This window comes from Myotis lucifugus, unplaced genomic scaffold, assembly GCF_000147115.1.
Source record: "Myotis lucifugus unplaced genomic scaffold, Myoluc2.0 scaffold_15, whole genome shotgun sequence".
NCBI lineage: Eukaryota > Metazoa > Chordata > Mammalia > Chiroptera > Vespertilionidae > Myotis > Myotis lucifugus.
This window is the reverse complement of record NW_005871063.1, coordinates 4,932,643-4,947,260: the sequence shown is the minus strand read 5'-3', so window position 1 is coordinate 4,947,260 and position 14,618 is coordinate 4,932,643. Positions and strand designations below refer to the sequence as shown.

Below are 14,618 nucleotides of genomic sequence, written 5' to 3'. Positions count from 1 at the left end.
CTGATCCACAGATGTGCGATAAGTACGTGCTTATTGTTGTATGCCACTGAGATTTTGTGATTGTTTATTATTTGGTACTAGAGGCCCGGTACACGGATTTGTGCACCGGTGGGGTCCCTCAGCCTGGCCTGCACCCTCTCGCAATCCCCTCTCGCAATCCGGGACCCCTTAGGGGATGTAGCAGTGCCGAAGTGGCAGGCAGCCAGGGAGGAGCCCGAGCTGGGGCCGCCACTGTGCCACTCCTGTTCATCCTGGTCCTGCTGCGCCTGTTGCCGCTGCCACTTGGTAGTGCTGCCGCAGAGGCGGGAGAGGCTCCCACTACCACAGCTGTGCTTGCCAGCCATGAGCCTAGTGTCTGGCGTCTGACAGTCAGCTGAGCAGCGCTCCCCCTGTGGGAGTGCACTGACCACCAGGGGGCAGCTCCTGCATTGAGCATCTGCCCGCTGGTGGTCAGTGTGCATCATAGTGACTGGTCCACCAGTCGTTGGGTCATTGGGTCACGTAGGCTTTTATATATATAGATTATTGCAGTGGTGGCTAATGAATTCACTCCCAATTCCCCACTTCTCTCCCTCTTTCTCTTCCTCTGTCTTTCCCTGTATGTCTCATCTTTGATCCTGGTCCCTTTGGTATACCAGTTGTCCACTAGGTAGTAACATAAATCTCAGGTGATCTACATTTGAAGTTTATCACAACAAAGAAAAGGAGTCCATATGAAAGGATTTGAGTAGGCGAATCTTATTAGCAATGCCTCTTCTCTAGAAGGCATTTCTGAAATATTTTAATTATTCACTTGTATATGTCACTATCATTGTAATTTTTACTACAACACCACATATGACAAATCAAGGCATATAAAAAGTGGTATTGAGGGTAACTCTGACTTATAAGCCATTTATCATCCCACACATATTATGGGATTTTCCAGGAGATAATCAATAATGTGAGGAATCTCAAAAAACCTAAACCCCTATATGGAATATATAACATCTTTTTTTCCCCTTGGTCTCTTATTTATTCTTTTCTTTCTTACTCACTTTCTCCCCAGCCTCCAGCCTGTCTACTAAGGAACAGTTTGTCAGGCATAGAGTTACCATTCCTTTTTCTCCTTTACCATGTAAATGTCAGCTGAAAATATTCCAAATTCCAGATACAATATAATCATAATACTACCACTGTGCTTCTGGATTAATTAATCATAATGAATGAAATTTTTCTTGATTTTTGTATTCCAAGCCTGGAAGCATAATTCAATTTCATCTTTGACTTCTGTAGCCTGAAGCAACCACTTAAAACTCAGCTGTCATAAAGCTTTTGGAGAGAGATAAAAAAACATTAAATAAAAAAAGATCTAACTTGCACAAAGGCATAAGAGGAAGTAGAAAAATATATCAAAAAAAGAGCATGTATATATGTATAAAAGAAGGGCACAATAAAATATTGTTTGTTTCCAAATATGAAAATAAATGTGATAACACTGCTTTAAAGCAATTTTTTACCTCCCAAAGCATCTGGAAATAGCGTTAGTCATAGACAAAACACACATTGAAACACTGAATGGGGACATTGAAAGCCTCCGTGAAAACTAAGCTAATTTGAAATCTATCAGAACTTGTTTTCACCTTTAGAACTAGTATGTCATTATGAAAACTTCCAAGTTATTCCTCTTGAAATCATATAACTATAACATGAACTTTTTGTTCTGCTTGTTTGTTTCTAATATAAGCCCTTTCCTCCTGGGGGCCCTCTATGTATAAAGTCAAATTGCTTGCGGTTTAATTTGTAATATGTAATACTTATTGTTTTCATTCATTGTCAAAATAAAGATAACCATAAAGAAAAATATAAGAATCTTCTGTAATCCCAGCATCTAGAGATATCAGCTAATGTTTGGTGTATATAATTTCACTAGAGGCCTGGTGCATGGATTCATGCATGGGTGGGGTCCCTCAGCTTGGCCTGCACCCTCTCGCAATCCGGGACGCCTGGGGGGAAGATGGCCTGTGGGGATCGGGCCGAAACCAGCAGTCAGACATCCCCCAAGGGATGTAGCAGTGCCAAAGTGTCAGGTGGCCAGGGAGGAGCCTGAGCTGTGGCCGACTCCACACCACTCCCACTCATCCCGGCCCCGCTGCGCCCACCACCGCCGCAGCTAGCTTGCCAGCCACGAGCCTGGCTTCTGGCTAAGCGGCGCTCCCCCTGTGGGAGTGCACTGACCACCAGGGGGAAGCTCCTGCATTAAGCGTCTGCCCCCTGGTGGTCAGTGCACATCATAGTGACCAGTCATTCTGGTCATTCTGGTTGTTCGGTCGTAATGGATTGTTTAGGCTTTTACATATATAATTTGTTCCCTGAGTTGTGTGTGTGTGCATGTGACAAAATTGGATCATATAACATATATACATTGTATTTATGTTTAAAAAGATATCAGGAGAATCCTTCTTTGTCATAATGTTCAACTTTCTCCAATTAATGGCTACATATTTCAAAGGACTAAAAACTGAAATATGCTGAGAAAGAAATAGATACTATTGATGGACATCTAGCAGAGAAGAGGGTACTGAAATGGCCTCGAGATGAGCTCAGTTTGTGCTTGCACTTTGAGAATATGCCTTAGATCTCTAATATTCTTTGAATGATAGCTATGAAATCTTTTGTGTGTGTGTATGTACGTGTGTGTGTGTGTGTGTGTATGTTAGAACCATTTTAATATAATTATACATATCTGCTAATTCCAGGAAGAAAAAGTTTATGCATATATAACTTTTCCAGGTAACATTGATCTCAGTTTATAAGTTCATCAGGGTCAGAGCAATTGACCAATGTCTCTTTACTGCTAGGCTTACCAACAGTAAATTACAGATGAATTAGTGTCCTTTCATTTATCTTCTCTTACTCTTCTTGTCCAGACATTTTGTTGTAAAATTTCAGTACAGCTCCCCTCCAGCCAAAGGTAATCTTTTTAGATAAGTATTCAGTTGCTTTGAATTTTGCTTATAATTATAACCTATTTAATCACAGAATAACCCCTGTAAAGGGGTTGCATACAATAACAGGAGATTACAGTTTTGAAGCCTAGCACAGATTTAAAACCTCGGATATACCATTTATATAAGACACACACTGATTGTCTCTTAGACTACATATTGCTCCTTATGAATATTATTTTTTAAATAAAGTAGTGCATCTAGGACAATCAGTCGCACAATTCACACAGCCCTGAAAAGGTTTTCAGTGCCAACTAACAATTGGTCATGAAATGTCAGTGAGCTGGAGACACGGTCCATTCCTAAGATTCAACCAAGGATTGGCTAAACCACTGGAACACCTCTGCTTAAGAAGGCTATGTCCTTCCCTCCTTTACTTCACAATTTAGTTTTGCTTATTTTGGTGGTGTTTGGTTGCACAAGGCTAAAATGCTTTTGATCACTTTGAGAACCAAGAAAACCAATGATCGACAACTATGACAGGATCTTAGATTGGTTTGTCCATTTTAGGTTGTTGGTCAGTGGGCCCCTCTAAGGACCTTTTTATTTCCTTCTATGCCTCCTGGAACATTGATCAGAAGATGAGTCTGAATATCATTTCATCTAACTCTTTTAACCAATACCTGGCTAAAACTGGAATGTCCAGCCCAGTATATTTAAAAATCACCCACAAAAAGAGGTTCTACAGGTCTTCACAAAACCTGGAATTTCCATAAGGATATCTGATCTTTATAATCCAAGCAGTCAGCATTGAAGTTAAGCGTCTAAGAGGCAGTTTGGTCCTTATAACCCAAGAAATCAGTGGTTAAGTTAAAACCTAAGCTTGAAGATCCACATCCCTGGGTGAAAAGAGAAGCTGGGAACTGATTGAGATGGCTGGTAATTGCATTGGTACCCATAAGGCTGAGTGTGGCTCCTGGTCTCAGAAGCTGGTGATACATAGGGGTCAAATAAGATCCATAGTCCATGCCCTCAAAGTAGGAAGTTGAACCAGCATATCCTTGACTATAATCTGAAACCTGAGTATACTAGTAGGTCATGGGATAGGACCTCTGCATGCAGGAAGAGGAGGTGGACAAGGGATCTGACAGTGGGGAGGTAAGGCTGGGCTCCACATAGACACAAGAGCACTGCTGCTAGAAATGGCCGGCACTGCAGTGCTAGAGGGAGGAGTGAATTGGCCACTTGTTCCACTCTCTGAACTCACTTCCTGAGCTGGAGATATCTTTTTTTTGCAGGCCTCACTTTGTTTTGACCTCCATTCTGTTGTTGCTGCTGATGGTGGCACTTAGCTCTTTTTTTAAAAAAAATTATTTTCCCTTTATTGATTAAGATATTACAAATGTGACCTTATACCCCCAATCCTGCCCTCACCCTCATACCCCTGTTGTCCACATACATCGCTTATGCTTATATGCATGCATACAAGTCCTTTGGTTGATCTCTCCCCTTCACCCCCACCCTCCCCTACCTTCCCTCTGAGTTTTGAGCATCTGATCTATGCTTCTCTGTCTCTACATCTGTTTTTGTTCATCGGTTTATGTTGTTCATTATAATCCACAAATGAGTGAGAGCATGTGATATTTATCTTTCTCTGACTGACTTATTTCACTTAGCATAATGCTCTCCAGCTCCATCCATGCTGTTGCAAATGGTAGGAGTTCCTTCCTTTTTACAGCAGCGTAGTATTCCATTGTGTAGATGTACCACAGTTTTCTAATCCATTCATCTACTGATGGGCACTTAGGCTGTTTCCAAATCTTAGCTATGGTGAATTGTGCTGCTATGAACATAGGAATGCATATATCCTTTCTGATTGGTGTTTCTGGTTTCTTGGGATATATTCCTAGAAGTGGGACCATTGGGTCAAATGGAAGTTCCATTTTTAGTTTTTTGAGGAAACTTCATACTGTTCTCCACAGTGGCTGCACCAGTCTGCATTCCCACCAGCAGTGAACGAGGGTTTTTTTTTTTTCTCTGCATCCTCGCCAGCATTTGTCATTTGTAGATTTGTTGATGGTAGCCATTCTGACAGGTGTGAGATGGTACCTCATTGTCGTTTTGATTTGCATCTCTAGGATGATTAGTGACTTTGAGCATGTTTTCATATGTCTCTCAGCCTTATGTATGTCCTCTTTCAAAAAGTGTCTATTTAGGTCCATTGCCCATTTTTTGATTGGGTTGTTTATCTTCCTTTTGTTAAGTTGTATGAGTTCCCTGTAAATGTTGGAGATTAAACCTTTATCAGAGATATCATTGGCAAATATGTTCTCCCATGCAATGGGTTTTCTTGTTGTTTTGTTGATGGTTTATTTTGCTGTGCAGAAGCTTTTTATTTTAATATAGTCCCATTTGTTTATTTTCCCTTTAGTTTCCATTGCCCTAGGAGCTGTGTCAGTGAAGAAATTCCTTTGGCATATATCTGAGATTTTGCTACCTATGGATTCCTCTAATATTTTTATGGTTTCCTGTCTTACGTTTAACTCCTTTATCCATTTTGAGTTTATTTTTGTGTATGGTGTAAGTTGGTGGTCTAGTTTCATTTTTTTGCATGTGTCTGACCAAATTTCCCAGCACCGTTTATTGAAGAGACTGTCTTGACTCCATTGTATGTTCTTGCCTCCTTTGTCAAATATTAATTGAGCATAGTGGTTTGGGTCAATTTCTGGGATCTCTATTCTATTCCATTGGTCTATATGTCTGTTCTTGTGCCAATACCAGGCAGTTTTGAGAACAGTGGCTTTGTAATACAGCTTGATATCTGATATTGAGATTCCTCCTACTTTGTTCTTCTTTCTCAGATTCACAGCAGCTATTCAGGTTTTTATTTTTATTTTGGAGAGTTCTTTCTAGATCTGTGAAATATGCTGTTGGTATTTTAATTGGGAGTGCATTGAATCTATAGATTGCTTTGGGTGTGCATTGAATCTATAGATTGCTTTGGGTAGTATGGACATTTTGATGATGTTGATTCTACCAATCCATGAACACAGTATGTTCTTCCATCTGTTTATGTCTTCCTCTATCTCTTTTTTCAATGTCCTGTAGTTTTCTGGGTAAAGGTCTTTTACCTCCTTAGTTAAGTTTATTCCTAGGTATCTTAATTTTTTTGGTGCAATGGTAAATGGGATTGTTTTTTTAATTTCTCTTTCTGTAGGTTCATTATTGGAGTATAAAAATGCCATAGGTTTCTTGGCATTAATTTTATATCCTGCTACATTGCCAAATTCATTTATTAGGTCTAATCATTTTTTTTTCTAATAATTTTTTGATGGAGTCGTTAGGGTTTTCTAAGTACAATATCATGTCATCTGTAAATAATGACAATTTTACTTCTTCTTTTCCAATTTGGATGCCTTTTATTTCTTCTTCTTGTCTGATCGCTTTGGCTAGCACTTCCAGTACTACGTCGAACAGGAGTGGTGAAAGTGGGAATCCCTGTCTTGTTCCTGTTCATAAGGGAAATGGTTTTAGTTTTTGCCCATTGAGTATGATGTTGGCTGTAGGTTTGTCATATAAGGCTTTCATTATGTTGAGGTATGATCCCTCTATTTCCACTTTGCTGAGTGTTTTTATCAGAAAAGGGTGTTGGACTTTGTCAAATGCCTTTTCTGCATCAATCGATATGATTATGTGATTTTTGCCTCTCAATTTGTTTATGTGATGTATCACATTTATTGATTTGTGGATATTGTACCAGCCTTGTGTTCCTGGAATAAATCCCACTTGGTCATGGTGTATGATCTTTCTAACGTAATGCTGGATCCGGTTTGCTAGAATTTTTTTGAGGATTTTAGCATCTATGTTCATCATGGATATTGGCCTGTAATTCTCTTTCTTTGTGGTGTCTTTATCTGGTTTTGTGATTAGGGTAATACTAGCTTCATAGAAAGAGCTTGGAAGTGTGCTTTCCTCTTGAATTTTTTGGAATAGTCTAAGAAGGATTGGCTTTAGTTCTTTGAATGTTCAGTAAAACTCCCCTGTGAAGTCATCTGGTCCAGGGCTTTTGTTTGCTGGAAGCTTTTTGATTACTGTTTAAATTTCATCAGTAGTTATTGGCCTATTCAGGTTTTTTTATTCTTCCTGATTGAGTTTTGGAAGCTTGTATTTTTCTAGGAATGTGTCCATTTCGTAGAGGTTGTCCAGTTTGTTGGAGTAGAGTTGTTCGTAGTATTTTTTGACGATCCTTTGTAAATCAGTAAGGTCTTTTGTTACTTCACCTCTTTCATTTCTGATTTTGTTTATTTGGGTCCTTTCTCTTTGTTTCTTGGTGAGCCCGGCGAGAGGTTCATCAATCTTGTTGATCCTTTCAAAGAACCAGCTCTTGGTTTCATTGATCTTTTGTATTGTTTTTTTGGTCTCTATGTCGTTTATTTCTGCTCTGATCTTTATTATTTCCTTCCTTCTGGATACTGTGGGCTTTTCTTGTTGCTCTCTTTCTAACTCTTTGAGTTGTAGGGTTAGATCATTTATTACTAGTTTTTCTTGTTTTTTTGAGGTAGGCCTGTAGAGCTATGAACTTCCCTCTCAGGACTGCTTTCATTGTGTCCCATAGATTTTGGATTTTTGTGTTTCATTGTCATCTTTTTCCACGATGCTTTTTATGTCTTCTTTGATCTCTCTGGTAACCCAGTCATTGTTTAATAGCATGCTCTTTAGCCTCCAAGTGTTTGATTTTTTCAATGTTTTTATTGTACTTGATTTCTAGTTTTATGCCATTGTGATCTGAGAAGATGCTTTTTATGATTTCTGTTCTCTTGAATTTGAAGAGACTTTGCCTGTGTCCTAATATATGGCCTATCTTCGAAAATGTCCCATGTGCACTGGAAAAGAATGTATATTCTGTAGCTTTGGGGTGAAATATTCTGAAGATGTCAATTAAGTCCATCTGATCTAGTGAGTCATTTCGGATTGCTGTTTCTTTGCTGATTTTTTGTTTAGAGGATTTATCCAGTGGTGTCAGTGGGGTATGAAAGTCCCCTACTATGACTGCATTGCTATCGATCTCTCCCTTGATATCTTCCAGAAGTTGTTTTATGTATTTGGGTGCTCCTTTATTGGGTGCATATATGTTTACCAGAGTTATATCTTCTTGTTGAATTGCTCCCTTTAGTATTATGTAGTGGCCTTCCTTATATCTTGTTATGGCCTTTACTTTGAGGTCTATTTTGTCAGATATAAGTATCATAACCCCAGCTTTTTTTCTCATTTCCATTTGCCTGAAAATTTTTTTTCCATCCCTTCACTCTCAGTCTGTGTGAATCTTTTGTTCTGAGGTGGGTCTCTTGCAGACAGCAAATATATGGGTCATGTTTTCTTATCCATTTAGTTACCCTGTGTCTTTTAATTGGAGCATTTAATCCATTTACATTTAATGTTATTATTGAAAAGTACTTGTTTGTGGTCATTTTTTATTCTTAATGTTTGTGTTTCTTCTTGTCTTTCTGTTTCTTCTTTTTACAGCAGTCCCTTTAGCATCTCTTGCATTGCTGGCTTGGTGGTAATAAACTCTCTTAGCCCTTTTTTGTCTGTGAAGCTCTTCATTCCACCTTCAATTTTGAATGACAGCCTTGCTGGGTATAGTATTCTTGGATTCATTCCCTTGCTTTGCATCACTTTGTATATTCCATTCCATTCCCTTCTTGCCTGGTGTGTTTCTGTTGAGAAGTCACCTGATATTCTAATAGGAGATCCCTTGTAGGTAACTTTCTGTCTCTCTCTGGCAGCCTTTAAGATTCTTACTTTGTTGTTGGTGTTTGCCAATTTAATTTTGATGTGTCTTGGTGTTGGTCTTTTGGGGTTCATCTTGTTTGGCACTCTATGTGCTTCTTGGACTTGTGTAGTTTTTTTCTTGCCAGTATCAGGGAAGTTTTCTGTCATTATTTCTTCAAACAGGTTTTCTATTCCTTGCTTCTTCTCCTCTCCTTCTGGTACCCCTATTAAGCGAATGTTGTTTCGTTTTGCGTTGTCCCAAAGATCCCTTAGGCTCTCCACTTGCTTTTTAAGTTTTTTTTCCAGTTGCTCCTGTGTTTGTGTGTGTTTTTCCTGTCTTGTCTTCTAATTTGCTGATGCGGTCCTCAGCCTCTTCTAGTCTGCTGTTTAAGCCTTCCATTGTGTTCTTTATTACAGCTATGTTGTTCTTCATTTCCTCTTGGTTCCTTTTCATGTTGGTGACATTCTCATTCAGCTCCTTATAATTCTCATTGAGTTGTGTGTATTTGTCATCCAGCCATTTGAGCATCCTTATAACCATTACTCTGAATTCTTTCTCTGATAAGTTAGTAGCCTCAATTTCATTTAACTCCCTTTCTGGTGATTCCTCTTTTTCTTTCTTTTGTGGATTGCTTTTTTGTCTTCCCATGTTTTGCTGTAATGTTTTAACTGTAGCTCAGATTGCTTTGCTACCCAGTTTCTTTAGGGTATGGTGCTACTGGTGTGACCTCTCAGGTCTCCTGGGCTTGGTAGTCTAGTGTAGCTCCCTACTTGAGCTATTTGGGTTCTCTTGATACAGGCCTGCGAGCTGGAAAAGCACAAATGAGGTGTCTAGAAGTCAGCAGCCGTGGAGGGGGTGTCCCAATTTTTGCTGTCTTGTGCCCCTGGTTGAAATCACGTGTGCCCAGTGGGGACTCACAGTGGCCCCCAGGAACCATCTGTTGGGGTGGTGGGGCTCAGGAGGCCTGCGTTCTGGAAAGGCGTGACTGTGGTGTCCAGAGTTCTGTAGGGGTGGGCAGACTCAGCTTTTGCTGCTGCCTCCGTGGTTGGATACACGCGATCCCAGCGGCAGTTCACAGGGGCACCTGTGGTGTGTTTGCCAGCAGGGTATACTGACACACTCTGAAGGGCCCTGGAAGTGAAGCCACTGGATTGCAGTGTCTGTGAGCAGGTATCCCAGAAGAGGGAATTCAGCGGTTCTACAGCCCAGCAATGCGCCACTGTTTAAGTGCGTGTCCAGTGGAGCTCACAGCGGGGCCCCAGGGCTGCCTATGGAGCGGTGGTCTTGGGAGACCTGCATGTTGGAAAAGCATGCAACTGTAGTGTCCAGCTGTGGGGTGGGGAAACTCAGTTTTTGCTGATGCACCTGTGGTGGATAGGCGCGCGTTCCAGGTGGTGGCACACAGGAGCACCCGCAGTGAGCTTGCTAGCACAGGCGCACTGAAGCACTCTGAAGGGCCCTGGCACGCTTAATCGAGGCGTCTTTGGGCAGGTATCCAGGATGGGTGAATTCAGAATTTCTACTGCCCAGGGGAGTGCGTCCCTATTTGTCCAAGATCGGACGCAGCGGAGGCTCACTGCGGCTTCCCAAAGTGCCCTGTGGATAGATGGGCTCAGGGAGAATGAGCAACCGTGGCAGTGCCTTTGCCAGGCGCTGAGCTCTGACGCACCCTGAGGGACCCTGGCGCTGAAGGGCCCTGGCACTTAAGTTGCGCAGCTGGGTGTGTGTGGGCAGTTATTCAGGCAGAGGGAATTCAGAATTTCTACTGGGGGGCAGTTCGCCTGTGTCTGTACAAAAATCACACCCAGCTGGGGCTCACAGTGACTCCCAAGAGAAGTCTATGGAGTGGTGTGCCTCGGGGACCTGCGTGCTGGAGACACGCGAATGCGATGTCGGATGTCTGCCGCTGGGGAGGGGGAGTTGCACTTACTGCTGCGGGCGCAGTGTTCCTTTGGTGGTGGAGATCCCAGGGTCTGCGAGTCTGCTGGTGTGGCTGCAGGATTTTGGCTGGAGTGGCTGCGGGGTGGAGGGCAGTGTCCCAGGTCTGTCTGGATGGTGGTGCTGATGAGTTCCTAGAAGAGGCCGCTCTCCCGTTCAAGATGGCGTGGGCTCCGTGGTGCCCGAGTCCCACAGTCCGGGGAGTTCCCGCAGTGATGGTAGTCTCTCCCTGTCCCAGAGAGCCTGGTCTGCCAGCCTCTGCTGCTCCTGCCGGATTTAACTGTCCCTCACTCACTCACACACACACCACACACATCCACACACTCTCTTTTTATCCCCTCACTCACTTCCTATCCCTCACCTCCATCCTGCCAGCCGCCATCTTTTTTTTTGGCACTTAGCTCTTTGATTCTTAAACCACTACCTGCACCCTGGACTCAGGCAAGTTGATTTTCAGTGCCACCTCCTCCCACATGAAGATATCTGGGTATAAGGTCTTAGCAAACAGTGCTTCCAGCAGGTCTAGCTGAGCCTGGGTGCACGTTGTCATCTCCCGGCACTGTTTCTGGGGGGTGGCTGAGGGACAAGAAGCCCAGGGCCCTGGGTAGCCCACCGAGGGGTACAGCAAATCCATGCCCAAAGTGGTCAGACTGAGTCCATTGACTGGGTAAGGTGGTTGCTTAAGATAAGACATCATGCTAAGGTTGTTAGGAGGCGCAAAGTCAGCCCAAATCAGGGGGACCCAGCCAGAAGGTCCTGCTTTGACTGGGATGGACAGATTCAGGGTCCTTGGTGGGTGGGTTTGAAGTGGTGGAATTTACAGCAGCATGGGAGGTTAGAAAAAAAAAATTATCCTTCAAAATTCCAAATAGCCAGCCAGCAAAGTAGACGTGATGAGGGCTGCTCTAGGATTTTTATTTTTAATAACAGTGGAGGCTGAGTTGGAGCTGAGGTCAGTTCTGCTCTCAAGGAGATTTGCTCTGAAATTTTAAACATTATGCTCATTCGCCATGATTATAAGTCCCTGGACACTAGAAAATGGTAAGCTTAATTTTTTCTGGGAAAATGGTTCCACTCTGAGGAGGCTTTTTCTGTATCCTCTGAGGAGGTATTTCTGTATTCTTTGCCACCTTGCTGCTGACACAAGTTAGACATAGCTTTCAGTGTTACTCATAGTATCTACCCAATCATAGGCATCCATTCCATTGGGACATGACAGGAGCCTAGTGATTTAAAAGAACATTTCCTTGCTTTTTAGTGGCAAAATCTGGAGAAAGGCAGCAATAAAGCAGCTGACAATACACGAAAAACACATTGAACAGTCAATACCTTCTATTCACCCATAGAATAATTCCTGGGTGGAATTAGCAGGGAGGAGACAAGAAGGAGTGGAGCTCATGAAAGTCTAAATCCACAACAAAAGAGATGATGCAAAGAAGCCTGAGCAAGAGGGATGGGAATAATTATTTGATCAGAACTATGAAAATATAACACAAAAGCCACAGGAATCTATTGAGGTTGAAGGGGAGAAAGTGTAAAAGAACCAAATGAGTTACATTACAGGAACAGGCCTCAATCCAGAGATGAAAGGTGCTTTGGTGGTAACTGAGGACCCCCCGTGAAGCAAATCCACTTAATCTTTGATCACCTCTAGCCACAGTAGACTAACTGTGGGTTTAATTTTAGGTTGAGTCTATGACCTCAGGAAAATAATTGTTTTAAATGTTTACCCCATAGAGATTTTTAATAATTATTTTATAAAATCCTATTAGCATTGCTCAAACCCATTCTCCACTGATGCTAGTTACACAAAGCACTGTATATAGTACACATTTATTTATTCATACTTCTTAAAAAATGGAAAACTAAATATCATACTAGTTACAGCTACATGTGTGTCCAATTTTCCAAGAAAAAAATCCTACTGGTTTATAAATTAGGAAACAACCATTGTGATGACATTTCCCACCCATCCACCCCAAAATAGCTGTGAACCAACTCATTGTTTATTTGATGTGGCAATTTTCACAATACAGAATCCCGTGGAAATCTGGAACTGATTTCCAGTGATACCCACCTTATGACTCCATGAATCTCTAAACAAGTCTCAAAGGACACTGTTAAGGATTAGAAAAGTCTTCCTCTGCCTCAGGATATCATTATTTACTTACACAGAGGTTTCTATCTATTTCCAGTAGAAAATAGCAGCCAACAGGGCTGTTGAGCGACAGTGTTGTCCTATGTAAGGTCTTTCTGCTGTAACACTTTTGTAAGCATTTCTGAGAGATTACACTCATAACTGAACAGGAGACCCATGATGAATGTTTGGTAGCAGCTCTATCTCTGTGTTCCCATAAGATTCAGCAACAATGTCAGGTGACAGAAATCTACTCTAGTCTCACACATGGTTGCAGGAACCACTTCCCTTTCCCCAGGAATAAACCTACAGAGTGCTCTCTTTTTGGACTTTCTAGAGAATTGGACTTTTTTATTATATTTCTTTTGAAATGGAATTTCACCTGTCTAAGTTCTTCAAGGACAGGTGCCACAGCATAAGTTTTCCAGCTACAATGGTTGGCGTGGGCTGACTGACTTACAATGCACTCATTGTGATTACTCAATGATGATAAGACTTACTGCAATGCCTCCCTTCAGCATCCCTTTCTCTGCCCATCCTGGGAAAAGCAATGCTTGTTAGATGCTAGATAAGTTGTTCTTTACTGTTTCTGTCAGGTATCATTCACTGGGGGACAGTAATGTGCCTTATGGAGATATGGTGAATTGCCTGTTTCATGGCACTAATCTGAAAGCATCCTTGAATTCAATTCAACAGCCTGACTGCCAGATGGCTCTTAAAACCATGTAAAAAAAAGAAAAAGAATGGGATTCTTATCTGGGAAGTGCCATACTGTAAAACTATAAGGATGGAATGCTGACTGACTGATGGATAGATAATGTTAAAACAGGAAAAGCAAAAATAGATTTGCTGGGAGGGAAAAAAAATCACTTAATTTATCAAATTTGCCTACTTGTATGCTTCCTAGATTTTTTAATAGAATTTATCCATTTTTGTTAAAAGGATAAATGGTCTTATCCAAACATAATTATAAAGTAGTTCAATCTACCTCTGTCACATCCCTTTTCTAACCCCTCTCCCACTCACAGAAGCCACTTGTCCACACCATGTTGCTTGTGGTCCTTCCATTTTACCCATGCCTCCCCCAGTTAAGTATCATTTAAGAGAAGAATCTGATACTTTCATTCACATGGAATATAACATCTCCACCAGAATGTGAGCTTTGCAGAGCAGATAGGTTTTTTTGTCTGTTTTGTTCATCGGTGGATCCCAAGCACATAGACAGGGCCTGGCATATAGTAAATACTCACTAAATACTAGTTGTTGAATGATAAGACTCAATTCTTTTCTAGATCTAGAAGTAAATGCAGTTTTTATTATATATTCTCATGTGTGTGTGAGCATGCATATGCATGTGTGCGGAGGAGAGAAAGAGATCAAGTGTGCTACAGAAGCTGAAAGCTTCACTATCTTGAATTTTGTACCTTTAGAAGGGCAATATGTACAAGACAAAACTGTGGAAATCCTCTCTTCTATAGCCTCTTCTCCTGCTACTCTTGACGGGGAGGAGAAGGCTGCCTTAAGGGTACCCCTGTGAGAAGGTGAGGCTATGGTGTGAGAAGCTACAAGGCAACCAACCTTGTTATGGGCTTGTTCACACCCAATAAAGATGATGCCCGAGATTATGTCAAAGGCTGAACTTCATCTTCAGTATACATGGCCCAGTAGAGCCAGAAGCCCAACGCCAATTACCTGGAGAATAAAGAATAGTTTTCTGGAAAAATTCTTTGGTACCACCTAAAACTTAATTCCTGACATTGCCTAACTCTTCTTGGTTCCTGAGTCAGTTTCCCTCTGAACTTTGGATTTCTAGAACAACACTGGATAGAGAAGACCAGTCTTC

General features: G+C 41.6%; 1 pseudogene; it reads right to left on the bottom strand.

Moving 5' to 3' along the window:
• Positions 1-3,679: 3,679 nt before the first annotated feature.
• On the bottom strand, positions 3,680-11,335 carry LOC102418203 (annotated as a pseudogene).
• Between the last annotated feature and the right edge of the window lie 3,283 nt (positions 11,336-14,618).